Source organism: Capricornis sumatraensis, chromosome 2 (genome assembly GCF_032405125.1).
Source record: "Capricornis sumatraensis isolate serow.1 chromosome 2, serow.2, whole genome shotgun sequence".
NCBI classification, from domain to species: domain Eukaryota; kingdom Metazoa; phylum Chordata; class Mammalia; order Artiodactyla; family Bovidae; genus Capricornis; species Capricornis sumatraensis.
Window position 1 is genome coordinate 172,221,687 of NC_091070.1, and position 15,231 is coordinate 172,236,917.

Below are 15,231 nucleotides of genomic sequence, written 5' to 3' on the forward strand. Positions count from 1 at the left end.
TTTATTCATATTAGCTGTTTATTAGCACTTAAAAAGATTAGTTTAAACTTAGTTGCAGATTTAGAATGACTTTTATAGTAGAGTTTCATTTTAAAGCTTAAATATAATACTCAATGAATTTATAAGGTTGTGTTGCATTTGAGAGAGCAATCCCAACTTCTAGAAGTCAATCCTAAGGCACAAGTATTTATACCATATATAAATTAGGTTACAAAGATATTCATCATAGCCTTTTTTTTTTTAATAAGTGAAAATAAGGTATCAATATAAAGTGTTCCACAATAGAAGATTAGCATGGGGTTTTTCAGGCAAGAATACTGGATGGAGTTACCATTCCCTTCTCCAGGAGATCTTCTTGACCCAGAGATCTGAACTGCTTCTCCTACCTCTCTTATGCCTCCTGCTTTGGCAGGCAGATTATTTAACACTGAAAAACCCAGGAAGATGTTATCAGACACCTACCTATTCAATGTAGTACTATTATCAACAAAAATGTTGAAAATGTATTACCTTGAGATGAAGTTTACAGTAATTTGGTAAGTGAAATAAGACTCCTTAATATATAAAATGTCAATATGTTTTAAACATATGCATATACAGACAAGTAAAAGCACACTGAATAATTTTCTAAATGAATCTAGGTAAACATATTGTTCACAGTAATTATCTTGGGAGATATTTTATATTTTAGCAAATATGTTGTGTATCAACATGATCTCATTGTTTTTAAAATCAATACATATTTCTCTTTAGTCACAGAAAGTGTGAAGTATGTTAGTTGCTCAGTCGTGTCTGACTCTTTGCGTCCCCATGGACTGTAGTCTGCCAGGCTCCTCTGTCCATGGAATTCTCCAGTCAAGAATACTGGAGTGGGTAGCCATTCCTTCTCTAGGGGATCTTCCAAATCCAGGGATTGAACCCAGATCTCCTTCATTGCAGGCAGATTCTTTACCATCTGAGCCACCAGGGAAGTCCAGTCACACAAAGCAGGATTACAAAAGTAGTAGCTGCTAACATTTGTTGATTGCTTACTACACGCCAGGATCTATTCAAAGTACATGCTGTGTATTTTTTCATTAATACTTTCAACAACCTTGTTATATTAGTACTATTTTTTTTTAATGTTTTACAGGTAAAATAAATAAATAAATAAAAATAAAATAAAATGTTTTACAGGTGACAAATCTTGGGTATGGAGCATGGCCACAGCAAAGGTAAGGGTGTTTACCCAGGCAACCTGGCTTCAGAAATAATCCAGAAATTTAGTTTACTTAAATATCTAATGGTCACATGAAGTGTGTGTGTGTGTGTGTGTGTATGCATGTATGTATGGTAACCTCTTGCTTATTTACCCCAAGGCTTTTGTAGATGTTCCCTGCAAGCCTCTGTGCTCCTATGGTATACACAGCAAACTTTTGTCTTTGAGCCAAATTTCTTTACATTTTTGATTTATTTAAATTTTTTGCCTTTAGACTTTTTAAGTTACTTGAGTATGATATTGTATTTTTATATCCCCAGCATACAGAAAATACTTGTCAAATAGAAGATTCTCAATCAATATTTGTTGAATGAATGAACGAATGAGTGATGTAAAAAATTACATTATATTACACTTGGCATGATTCATGCTTCTCTGTGAGTCTGATATTTCAAAATAATTCATGGCAAGCCCTTCAAATGAGAGGAGAAGAAAGCATGTCTTTGCTTTTCTGTATTCTCTCCTCACTCAAAACAATTGTAAAGTAAAAGCAGCAGGCACACACAGATCATTAATTTAGAGAGAAGAAGCCTTTCAAGATGAAGAACAAAAATACAAGCCTGTCTGAGAGGAAAATTTAAGAGGCAGAAGAAAGAACTATATCTCTTATATTTTTACCAAAGAGAAATTACTCCATTCAAAACTATTTTAAAGAGAGGGAAATACAGATGAAATGAGAATGAATTGTGCCAATTCAATGAATTATTTCATGGCAAAGTTGTTAGTAGATTTCAATCAGGTGATGCTTCAATTGTGATGAGGTTTCTGTTTCTGTTTTCGTTGTTGCTATTGTTGTTAGTCCCACTTCATAACTTAATTAATAAGCAAGGAAAGAAACAAAGTCAAGGTAACTGGGAAACAAAATTTAGACAGTGTTTTGATCGTGGATCTACAGTAATAGCATCTCTCACCCCCACTTTGACTTTCTCTAACCAGTCTCATTGAGGACTAGGAAGCAGAGAAAAGCAAGTTTTCATTCATCTAGGATAAGCACAGACATGTGTTTAAATTCTTTGAAGTTACATAAAGTAATGTGAATAAAGACGAAGAATCATACAATGACCAAATTTCAGATGACAATCAAATTTCACTTTAAAGAGTGGGGATATTTACCGCTGGTCATGATTATTTGATTCCTGTTTGAATGAACAGTGCATGCAATGAATAACTGCTCATCTGCTTTATAACAGGAAAGAACGTTTAAAATTAGCCATCTTTAGTTCTGTCATTTTGATTCTTGAAATAGCACAATATAACACCAATAGTGTATAGAAAGATAAAATACTGCATTCACAAAGTGTAAATTCTAATATAGGGATTAAGAAATATATTGTTAAATATATTTTTACATTAAGGCAAATAGATGTAGAGAGCCTTTGATACTGGCTTGTACATTATTTTAGTACAAATTACTTTTGGGTATTCTTAAAAATTTTTGTGTCCTATTCTTCAAAAATTGCTTTAGGACTAAACTTTCTACTTTAATTATGGTGTGTGTGTGTGTGTGTGTGTGTGTGTGTGTGTGTGTGTGTGTGTGATGTCTTTGTTTAGTTAACTCTTTTGCTGAATGTCAAACCTACCTGTTTACCAGCATTGTTTCCAGAAGTTTCAGGGACTATTTTTGGATCTGTTTCAGAATCTATCAAGTGATAACTTGTTTTACCCAGGCTGTAGTTCCTCTGCTTAGAAACATGGCCACCACATGGAACCCATGGTAGTCATTAGTGGCCTTCTTATTCCCTACAAGGTGTAGAGACCACTTAATCCTGATTTATATGGGAAATGTGATCACTCTTTGTTTTAATGCTAGCAGCTTGAACCAGTCATTTCATCTGCTCTGAAGCAAAAGCTGTCTGAGCTTTTATATTAAATAAGGATCATAAAACCAGTACTAGTAAATGTCACAAAGAGGGCCATTTTGTTCAGTTTCCTGGGTTTGCTTTAATCTACCGAGTGTAATAAGATTTGTTAGTGGACTGTGAGCTCCACTGAAAGTGGCCAGTTCAGAAGGAGAGATCCCTAATAAGTCATTTCAGAAGCTTAATGTCTGCCCTCATTCACTTTGGAAGGAGATCAAGGAACATGCCATTTGAGATGCATGACTTGCTGTCCTGAAAAAAAAAAAAAAAAAGCTTTTGGCAGGAGTAGGATGGAGAAAGAAAGTGTTTAGGCAGCACCCCAGAGATCTATTTAGCAAACTCCAACATCAAAGTGTTACATTTCCCAGCCCACTGTAAGACTTTAATGTCGAAAGGAAGTACAGGACTGTATAGCCCCTAAGTGAAAGCTAAAGCTTGGATATGCAAGCATACTCATGTGTTCAGTGTGACAACAAAACAGTTTAACAAGCTCTGCCAATGGTGATCTCGGATGTCATTTTCTCATGAAAAGAAATGCACATTAGTATCCCTTGGTCAACTGGAGTATCTGTATTAATTTTTCCAACTCCAGTAGACATTTCTGAGTATAGTATGCATCAGACAGGGTTTTTCAGGGGTGCTAGTGGTAAAGAACTCACCCAATGTGAGAATAAGAGATGCAGGTTACATCCCTGGGCCAGGAAAATCTCCTGGAGGAGGGCATGGCAACTCATTCTAGTATTCTCACCTGGGAAATCCCATGGACAGAGGAGCCTGTGGGCTACCGTCACAAAGACGTGGACACGACTAGCTAAATTCCTGTGCTATAAATAGTATCTAAGTGGGATCAGTCAAGTAGTTTAATATCATGGGCCTCTTTTGTATCCCATGCCCAATGTTTTCTTTCCCAATTATGGCTACTTCGGAATGAAAATGAAAGAAACCAAAACATTTTTGTTGTCAGTTGAAAGATGTCCATGGTTTTTAAAAAGAAAATTTCTCTGAAGTTAGCTATGAAAATGCTTCATATACACACTATAAACTCAGTTATCTTTAGTAGTGTTTCAGGCCATAATCTTTACAATTTAGGTTTAGAGAATTGCTTTATTTACAATGACAATTCAAGAGAAGAAGGGAGAGATTTATAATAGAGGTAGTAATTTTTTCTTTTTTGAATTTTTTACCAACATATGATTTTTCTATACAACATGTCTTGCTGAGTCTGATTCTTGAGGGATTTAGTGTTATTGATAGAAGAAGAAAGAATAGAGTTGGTTATGTGGATAATTTATTTGATTTTACCATGCTGCATGTTTTTATAAGAAAAACTTAAAAGAAAATTAAACTCATTAAAAAAGCACATAAATTGTTTTTGCAACAAAGCAATTAAGGAAGCCTGCCTATCCAAAGTGATGGGTAATATTCTAAGCACAAAAAGGGCTAAATTGCCTTCTGTTTGAAAATTGTGTGCTATCTCTTGAGATTTAATAAGAAAGGGATGTTTGGGATTAATATGAAGATTCAGCACCCTCTTTATTTATGAATTACTAAGAATTTGCTACAAGTTTTAAAGTTAGAATCAATTCAAATAAATTTCTCTATGCATAATTTTTCTCTAGTCTGTCCCTGAAACTAAGCAAAAACATTTTAAAGTAAAACATAAAAATTAAAACTCAGAGATTACTTTCTATTACTTATGAAGATACAACCAGGGCAAAAGGTGCATCTTAACTTTTAAAGTATTCACCAAAATTAAAAATAAATGGATTCAGAAAGTTATTTTCCTGTCTCTATATCTTTCCCTAGACTGTATTAAGCACATATGATTTATGTCTATTTACATTCAAGCAGCAGTGATATACATGGAGGAAAGAACAGAATCTAGACAGAGCATGGCATGTGTGAGTAACTGCATGAAGGTTTTTTTTTTTTTAATTTTTAAACAACTTTATTTATCTAAAAGTTTTACTCCATATCATGCATTTTTTTTTGTTTTACTTTATTTCATTTATTTATTATTGAAGTATGGTTTATTTACAACCTCCTGTTAGTTTCAGGTATACAGCAGTGATTCAGCTATATATATATATATATATATATATACACACACATACATATGTATGCATATACATAACACTATATGTATCATGGTATAATTGATTATACATTGATTATCACTGTATAATCATACTGTATGTATATGTATACATATATGTATATATATATTTTTCTTTTTTCAGATTCTTTTCCCTTATAGGTTATTACAGAATATTGAGTATCATTCTCTGTGCTATACAGTAGGTTCTTGTTGTTTATTTTATACATGCTGCTGCTGCTGCTGCTGCTGCTGCTGCTAAGTCGCTTCAGTCGTGTTCGACTCTGTGCAACCCCGTAGAAGGCAGCCCACCAGGCTCCCCTGTCCCTGGGATTCTCCAGGCAAGAACACTGGAGTGGGTTGCCATTTCCTTCTCCAGGGCATGAAAGTGAAAAGTGAAAGTGAAGTCGCTTAGTCGTGTCCGACTCTTTGCGACCCCATGGACTGCAGCCCACCAGGCTCCCCCGCCCATGGGATTTTCCAGGCAAGAGTACTGGGGTGGGATGCCATCGCATAGTAGTGTATATATGCTAATCCCAACCTCCTAATTTATATCTCCCACTACCCCCCTACTCCTTTGGCAACCATAAGTCTGTTTTTTGTTGTTGTTGTTGTTTTATATTTTATTTATTTATTTTACTTTACAATACTGTATTGGTTTTGCCATACGTTGACATGAATCCACCACGGGTGTACATGAGTTCCCAATCCTGAACCCTCCTCCCACCTTCCTCCCCATATCATCTCTCTGGGTCATCCCAGTGCACCAGCCCCAAGCATCCTGTATCCTGTATCGAACATAGACTGGCAATTCATTTCTTACGTGATCGTATACTTATTTCAACGCCATTCTCCCAAATCATCTAACCCTCTCCCTCTCCCACAGAGTCCAAAAGTCTGTTCTTTACATCTGTGTCTCTTTTGCTGTCTTGCATACAGGGTTATCGTTACCATCTTTCTAAATTCCATATATATGTGTTAGTATACTGTACTGGTGTTTTTCTTTCTGGTCTACTTCACTCTGTATAATCAGCTCCAGTTTCATCCACCTCATTAGAACTGATTCAAATGTATTCTTTTAATGGCTGAGTAATACTCCATTGTGTATATGTACCACAGCTTTCTTATCCATTCATCTGCTGATGGACATCTAGGTTGCTTCCATGCCCTGGCTATTATAAACAGTGGTGCGATGAACATTGGGGTACACGTGTCTCTTTCAATTCTGGTTTCCTCAGTGTGTATGCCCAGCAGTGGGATTGCTGGGTCATAAGGCAGTTCAATTTCCAGTTTTTTAAGGAATCTACACACTGTTCTCCATAGTGGCTGTACTAGTTTGCATTCCCACCAACAGTGTAAGAGGGTTCCCTTTTCTCCACACCCTCTCCAGCGTTTATTGCTTGTAGACTTTTGGATCACAGCCATTCTGACTGGTGTGAAATGGTACCTCATTGTGGTCTTGATTTGCATTTCTCTGATAATGAGTGATGTTGAGCATCTTCTCATGTGTTTGTTAGCCATCCATATGTCTTCTTTGGAAAAATGTCTATTTAGTTCTTTGGCCCATTTTTTGATGGGGCCGTTTATTTTTCTGGAATTGAGCTGCATAAGTTGCTTGTATATTTTTGAGATTAGTTGTCTGTCAGTTGCTTCATTTGCTATTATTTTCTCCCATTCTGAAGGCTGTCTTTTCACCTTGCTTATAGTTTCCTTTGTTGTGCAGAAGCTTTCAATTTTAATTAGATCCCATTTGTTTATTTTTGCTTTTATTTCCAGTATTCTGGGAGGTGGATCATAGAGGATTTTATTGCTGAAATTTAAACTGTGGAAAATGAAAGCGGTCACATAGAAGAAGTTGATGACAAGCAGAGAGGCCAGGAAATGAACACTTTGACTGGTTATGCTAGAGAATTTATATGTCATCTTGTAAGAATCATCATTCCAATGAGGAACTTTAAGTCTAAAATTGATGTGGTCAAATTAGCATGGATGATTTTAATACATATTTAGAAAATATAATTGAGAAAAACAAGAGTTAGACTATAACTAAGGAGACTGGTTAGGAAACTATTACAGTAGTACAGAATTGTAATAACTATACCCTGAACTAGCATAATAGTTATAAGGATAAAAGATCAAATTCAAAATATACGTAGAAAGTAAAACTGGAACAATATGGTCATGGGGTGAGGGAAGCAGTAGATTCTAAATTCCCATTTTGGTAAAGAGGAGAATCCTGTAAATATCAACTGAGAAAATGAGAGTAAATTAAAGATGATACTTAAGCAAATAAGATATATTAACATACTCTATAATTAAATGTTAAATTTTTTTCATGTATTTTTTTTTTTAACTTTTGGTTATTGAAGTTGAGAATCAACACCTTACCTCTCCTTGAGAATTGCTTTGGCTCAAGACAGACATCTCATCACAGGTCAGTCCTCTTTCCAGCAGAGCCTTCATTTAATGCTTGATCAGCTTGAATGTAAGAAAGTCCAGAATCTTCACCCCAACTTGGGAACTCTGAAAAGGTTATTTCATTTCCAAAGCTACTTATGGATCAGAAGATGCCTTCATGTACCTGCACTGAAGCCCGATTTCACCCTCTGTCCAATCCTGTTTCCTCACCCTCCCTTTTTTAGATGTTGAATCCAAGAGTACAGTCAGCCTTCTATATTCACAGGTTTCCCATCTGTGGATTCAGCCAAACATTGATCAACAATATGCTTGAAAATGTGTTTTCTTCTTAGATGAAAATACAGATTCTGAGGAGAAGCCTACTTTTCAACTATCCATCCCGCTTAAATGACTGTCAGTTCTCCTTTGACCAAGAGGATCAACCAAAAGTCATAGATGTGAAAATACCTCATATTATCAATGAACCACTGGAAACTCCTTTCATCTGATATCTTGTTATGTGGAAAAATTTTATATAGGTAAAAAAAATTTTTTTATATAGATAAAGCCACTGTCTTTAGGTTCTTTTCTACATGTAGTCAAAATTATACTACATTACATTGTAGTGAAAATGTGTATATATGTTGATATTGGAGACCTATTAATATTATTGAAATTGATTTCCACCTGTGTTTCTTTCTTTATTATTATTATTTTACTTTACAATACTGTATTGGTTTTGCCATACATCAACATGGATCCACCATGGGTGTACATGAGTTCCCACTCCTGAATCCCCCTCCCACCTCCCTCTCCATACCATCCCTCTGGGTTATCCCAGTGCACCAGCCCCAAGCATCCTGTATCCTGCATTGAACCTAGACTGGCGATTCATTTCTTATATGATTTTATACATGTTTCAATGCCATTCTCCCAAATCATCTAACCCTCTCCCTCTCCCACAGAGTCCAAAAGTCCGTTCTGTACATCTGAGTCTCTTTTGCTGTCTCGCATGCAGGGTTATCGTTACCATCTTTCTAAATTCCATATATATGTGTTAGTATACTGTACTGGTGTTTTTCTTTCTGGCGTACTTCACTCTGTATAATAGGCTCCAGTTTCATCCACCTCATTAGAACTGATTCAAATGTATTCTTTTTAATGGCTGAGTAATACTCCATTGTGTATATGTACCACAGCTTTCTTATCCATTCATCTGCTGATGGACATCTAGGTTGCTTCCATGTCCTGGCTATTATAAACAGTGGTGTGATGAACATTGGGGTACACGTGTCTCTTTCAATTCTGGTTTCCTCAGTGTGTATGCCCAGCAGTGGGATTGGTGGGTCATAAGGCAGTTCAATTTCCAGTTTTTTAAGGAATCTCCACACTGTTCTCCATAGTGGCTGTTCTAGTTTGCATTCCCACCAACAGTGTAAGAGGATTCCCTTTTCTCCACACCCTCTCCAGCATTTATTGCTTGTAGACTTTTGGATTACAGCCATCCTGACTGGTGTGAAATGGTACCTCATTGTGGTCTTGATTTGCATTTCTCTGATAATGAGTGATGTTGAGCATCTTCTCATGTGTTTCTTAGCCATCTGTATGTCTTCTTTGGAGAAATGTCTATTTAGTTCTTTGGCTCATATTTTGATTGGGCCATTTATTTTTCTGGAATTGAGCTGCATAAGTTGCTTGTATATTTTTGAGATTAGTTGTCTGTCAGTTGCTTCATTTGCTATTATTTTCTCCCATTCTGAAGGCTGTCTTTTCACCTTGCTTATAGTTTCCTTTGTTGTGCAGAAGCTTTTAATTTTAATTAGATCCCATTTGTTTATTTTTGCTTTTATTTGCAATATTCTGGGAGGTGGGTCATAAAGGATCCTGCTGTGATTTATGTCAGAGAGTGTTTTGCCTATGTTCTCCTCTAGGAGTTTTATAGTTTCTGGTCTTACGTTTAGATCTTTAATCCATTTCGAGTTTATTTTTGTGTATGGTGTTAGAAAGTGTTCTAGTTTCATTCTTTTACAAATGGTTGACCAGTTTTCCCAGCACCACTTGTTAAAGAGACTGTCTTTAATCCATTGTATATTCTTGCCTCCACCTGTGTTTTGAATGTAGGGATTAATAAACCATTTTGATTAGAACTTCAGAGACCTTTCTTAATTTTGGTATTTGTTGATTTTTATCTTTGTGAATCACTAACCTTTTTTTTGATCTTGATAATACTTTCTTTCTTCCATATTTGTTTGCTACGACTTACTTTAGTCTTCTGTGATGGTTACATTTATGTGTTAGTTGGCCAGACCATGAAATGTCTAGATTCTATCTGTTTAAACATTACTTTTGTGGATCTGTGAGGGCAGAAGAGATTAGCATATGAAGTGGTGAACCGAGTAAACTAGTTGTCCTCCCAAGTTTGGGTGAGCATTTTCTTATTCTGTTGAGGACTTGAATATAACAAAAAAGCAGAGGAAACCTGCATTTGTTCTCTTTCTGACTGTTGAGCTGGAACATCAATCTTCACCTGCCACTAGCATTACTAAGTTCTCAGGCCTTCAGACTTGAACTGAAATCTACACCATTGACTCTCCAGTTCTAAGACTTTCTAACTATCCCATTACTGTCTTGGGTCTCTAGTTTGCAATGACAAATTGTAAAACCTCTCAGCTTTCATAACAATGTGAACCAATTCCTTATAATAAATCTCATTATATATAGATATATTATGCATAATATAATTATATAATTATAATATATTTAGTTATATGCAAGTTAATCAAATCTATAAATATATAGATACATATCTATATATGTCATAGTTAGATCCCTCTTTGTATGTGTATACATATATACATACATATCTTATATAAATATATCTATCTTTTCCATTAAATATATTCTATTGATTCTCTTTCTCTGGAGAACTTCAATAGAACTTTCTTAAAAATCCACTAATATTACATTTATTATGCTCAATTACTTTTTCAATGTTTTTATACAACTGATGGTACTCTTTCTGTTTTATTTTTCTTATTAGTGCTGTCCTGTCGTGGATTTATAATTTTTAAGTATATTGTTCTGCCATTTAAGATGATACATACACAGAATGAAGAGAGAAATCATACTTCCTATTTCTGGACCTATTGTAAATGTATAGAGGTCAAGACTTCATGGTTTTAACTTGCAATTACATAAAATATAACAAAGCAACAAAATAGAAAGCTCATAAAAAACTCACACCTATGATTTATTTTCAATAAAAGTGGCCATGTAATTCAATAAGCAAAGTCTTTTTCATCATATGATGGGAAAATTGCAAATAAAATGCCCCCCAAAATGAATCTCAATCCTTACCTTAAATAATTTATAGTACAATAATTAACTGAAAAGAGAGATGGCATCAGTGGTAAAGAATCTGCCTGGCAATGCAGGAGCAGTAAGAGAAGTGGGTTTGATCCCTAGATTGGGAAGATCCTCTGGAGTAGGAAGTGGCAACCCACTCCAGTATTCTTGCCTGTAAAATTAAATGGACAAAGGAATCTGGTGGGCTACAGTCCATGGGGCCTCAAAGAGTCAGATATGACTGAGTGATTGAGAACATAGCCATAAGTGGAAGAGTTAAAACTACAACATGTGAAGAATAATACTTACGTTGGACTTTCCTGGTGGTACAGGGAACGTGGATTCATTTCCTGATCTGGGAAGATTCCACATAGAGCATTTAAGCCCATATGCCACAACTACTGAAGCCCGCATGCCTAGAACCTGTGCTCAGCAAGGAGAGAAGCCACCAAAGTGAGAAGCCACACACAGCAATGAAGAGGAGCTCCTGCTAGCCACAACTGGAGAAAGCCTGCCTACTGCAACAAAGACAGAGCACAACCCAAACACAAACTTTTCCAAATAAGATCTAGAACTAACAAACAACAATATTAAAAGATGCTTAATACCATTAGTCATTAAGGAGATGCAAATGAACAAAACAATATAATATCATTAATCTCTTTTAGAATGATTTAAAATTAAAAAAGACTATACCAAATGCTCTTAAGGATATGGAATAATTGAAATTCCCACCTGTTTATAGTAGCAATGCAAAATTACAAAGCAACTTTGGAAAACAGTTTGGAAGTTTCTTATGAAATTAAATATATTACCTATCATTTAATCCAGCATGCCCACTTCTGATTTTTACCCCCCCAAATGAAAACTTGTATCTGCAAAAAGATAATTTCCTGGTGGCTCAGGTGGTAAAGAATCTGCCTGCAATGCAGGAGACTCAGGTTCTATCCCTAGGTCGGGAAGATCCCTTGGAGAAGGAAATGACAACCCACTCCATTACTCTTGCCTGGAGAATTCCATGGACAGGGAAGCCTGGTGGGCTACAGTCCCAGGGTCACAAAGAGTTGGATATGACTGAGCGACTTTCATTTTCCACTTTTTATAGAAAAGATGGGCTTCCTAGGTTGCACTAGTGATAAAAAACCCGCTTGCCAACGCAGGAGACAGAGGAGATGTGGCTCAATCCCTGGGTTGGGAGGAACCCCTGGAGGAGGGCAAGGCAACCCACTTCAGTATTCTAGTCTGGAGAATTCCCATGGACAGAGGAGCCCAGCAGACTACATACAATCGATGGGGTTGCAAAGAGTCTGACAAGACTGAAGCAACTTAGCACAAACCCATAGAAAAGACAAAAAAAAAAAAAATTATGGCAGAAAACAAATGAATTGTTACCAGGGACGGTGGGGATGGAGAAAGGACAGAATATAGAAAAAGCCACAGGTAAATTTGGGGGGCTATAAAAATATTTTAAATCTTAATGTGACATGAACTCACAACTGAATATATTTGTCAAAACTTAACAAACTGTACATTTTAGGATCACATTCACCATGCCATAAATTAATATACATCATAGTTTTAAAATAAATTGTATGTTTTGCATATTATCAATTGATTTCATAACATATCTATTCAATAAGTACCTAGCACTTTTCTAAAGCATCAAGAAGAATACATTTTTCTTCAAAAAATCTTTTATTAAAAGAAAATTATATGTTAATCATTCTTAAATAATAGCTGCTTTTACAATGATTATACTTTCTGCTTTTGAAATGTATTTCTACTGATCAATTGTGAACTGTAGGAAGGTAAGAACAATGCACATATAAATTTGCTTTGTAATACATCGGGAGTTTGGTCTTGTAAAAGTTTTAATATCATGAGGTATGTCTGGTTGTAAACCTATGTATTCCTAAGGGATCAAATGTACTTCTGTTCTTCTCTGACTCATGACAGAAGTTTCAGAGTGCAAGTCTGAAAATTCCTGTATTTGTTTCCTAATTAAGTGGAAATCACTTATTATGGGATTCCTGTCTTAAAGGATAACGAAGCATAACAGCAAAACAGAACAAAAATATTCATTTTGGTAAAAAAAAAATTATAATGCCTATATTATAAAAAATTAAAGCCATACATACATATGAACAGCATTTTGAGAGAGATAACTCTGTTTTTATCTTGGATTTGAAACAGATTTTTATGCATCAATTCTCTAAAATATATACAACTGTTCACCTCCTTCACATGTACTTATATTGCCATTGTTTATTTTTAAACAATCCAGTTTCTAGGTCATTTGAAAGGACCAATCCTACAAAAGAGATCATATTGCAAAGACAATGAAGCTGATAAAGAAAAAGAATTTTACTTATGATATTATATTTCTATACTATTAAAATTAAGTTAACATAAAATAATATAAAAGCTAGGCATACTGGATAAAAGGAATTTATCAAATAGAGAATATTTACAAAATATCTTTCTTCAGAGAGTTTCAATGTTCACATACATTATCTCATGTTTGATAATGCAATATGAATAATACCTCATTAAAATTATGGCTGGGATTAAATAGGAGCACACTTAGGAAGTCAAGGAGGCTGCAAAATATGATAAAACCATATTTTATAAGACTTCTCATTTGACTAAAAATTAGTTTGAAATCTTCAGTGTGGTCACTGAAAAAAACTTAGTCTGTCTTTGAGATTAAAAAAAGATCTGCTGAAGAAGAAATAATATAGTTATACTTTATATTCATTTTGTGATACAGAAGACACATTATTTTATGCTTATATTACACAATTAAATTTCATTATAAAAACAAGATTAGAAGAGAACTTTGTAATTTAAAAACATACATATATGAATTTTTATAATAAAACACTTTCTGGATGATAATGTTTCTACGCTTCTAGATCATTAAATATCACAATGCACAGAAGTCAATTTTAGGCTTGTTTTTAAGTTTAAATCAAAAGAATTTGCCATTTAATCCCCAAAACATCTGTAATTTATTCTGCTATCTACAATGCTTGACACTGATTACCTCTATTCAGAGTAGGCATGCAAATGTTTGCAAAACATGAAAATGAGAGTTGTGGGTATGCAAACTGATAATAGTGGGCACTCTAATTTCACCATAACTGGTAAGGTAAGACAGTGTAACACCAAAGCCCACCAGAAAATATGAAAATAGATAAAATTCTACTGTAGTAATTTTTCATCCAGTATACCAGAAATAACTCATTTATTTAAATGTAGTAGCTTAAATGCAATTACATTTTTTGCCAGTCACCACACTAATGCATCATTTCATAAAGCAAAAATCATAAGGATCAAATCAATATGAATATTTCTCTTTCTGTACATGACTGCTTATTGCTTTTTGAATGCAGTTACTTTGATGTAATTTACAAAAATTAATCTTCATTTTTCTTCTAGCATTTCACAGTAAAATGAATACCTCCTGTTAAATCCAATTCCAATATAATGCCAATGTAAAATTATTTCTATTTTAACAGTGCTATCTTGAATCCTATGAGTCAACTAATTTCCTAAGTAATTCTATGGAATGATTTCTTATTAAGACTATTAAATAATATTAATACAGATGGACAATTAAGAGATTCTTTAAAATGGTTTTGTAAAATTCTAAACTATTTAGATATAATATGGAAAGAATGCCATGATAAAATATGATGCCCTTCTAACTATTCATTATAAGCTCCAGAATACTGTGCTAATTTTTCTCCATTTAGAATTTCTAAAATTCATAAAAATAAATACTGAAACATATAGAACAGAGTGAGAAACTATGTTTTTTGTCTGAGTTTTAAAAAAATTATTGGAATATAGTTGATTTACAATATCAATATACAGTTGGTATTCCTATACAGTAGGTCCTTGTTGGTTATCTATCTTATACATAGTAGTGTGTGTATGTTCATTCCAAGGTCCTGATTTATCCCTCCCCCTCCCATGTTTCCCCGCAGGTAACCGTAAGAGAAAAGTGAAGTCACTCAGTCATGTCTGACTCTTTGCGACCCCATGGACTGTAGCCTACCAGGCTTCCCTGTCCATGGGATTTTCCAGGCAAGAGTAACAGAATGGGTTGCCATTTCCTTCTCCAGGGGATCTTCCCAACCCAGGGGTTGAACCATGGTCTCCTGCACTACAAGCAGATGCCTTACCCTTTGAGCCACCAGGGAAGCCCTAGGTAAACATAAGTTTGCTTCAGTATCTATAAGTTTGTTTTTTCTTTGTAAATAAGTCATTTG

At 34.8% G+C, this 15,231-nt stretch overlaps 1 pseudogene; it reads left to right on the plus strand.

The window, feature by feature from the left end:
* Positions 1–1,199: 1,199 nt before the first annotated feature.
* Positions 1,200–15,231, plus strand: part of LOC138070060 (transcription factor IIIA pseudogene) — a 30,461-nt pseudogene continuing 16,429 nt past the window's right edge.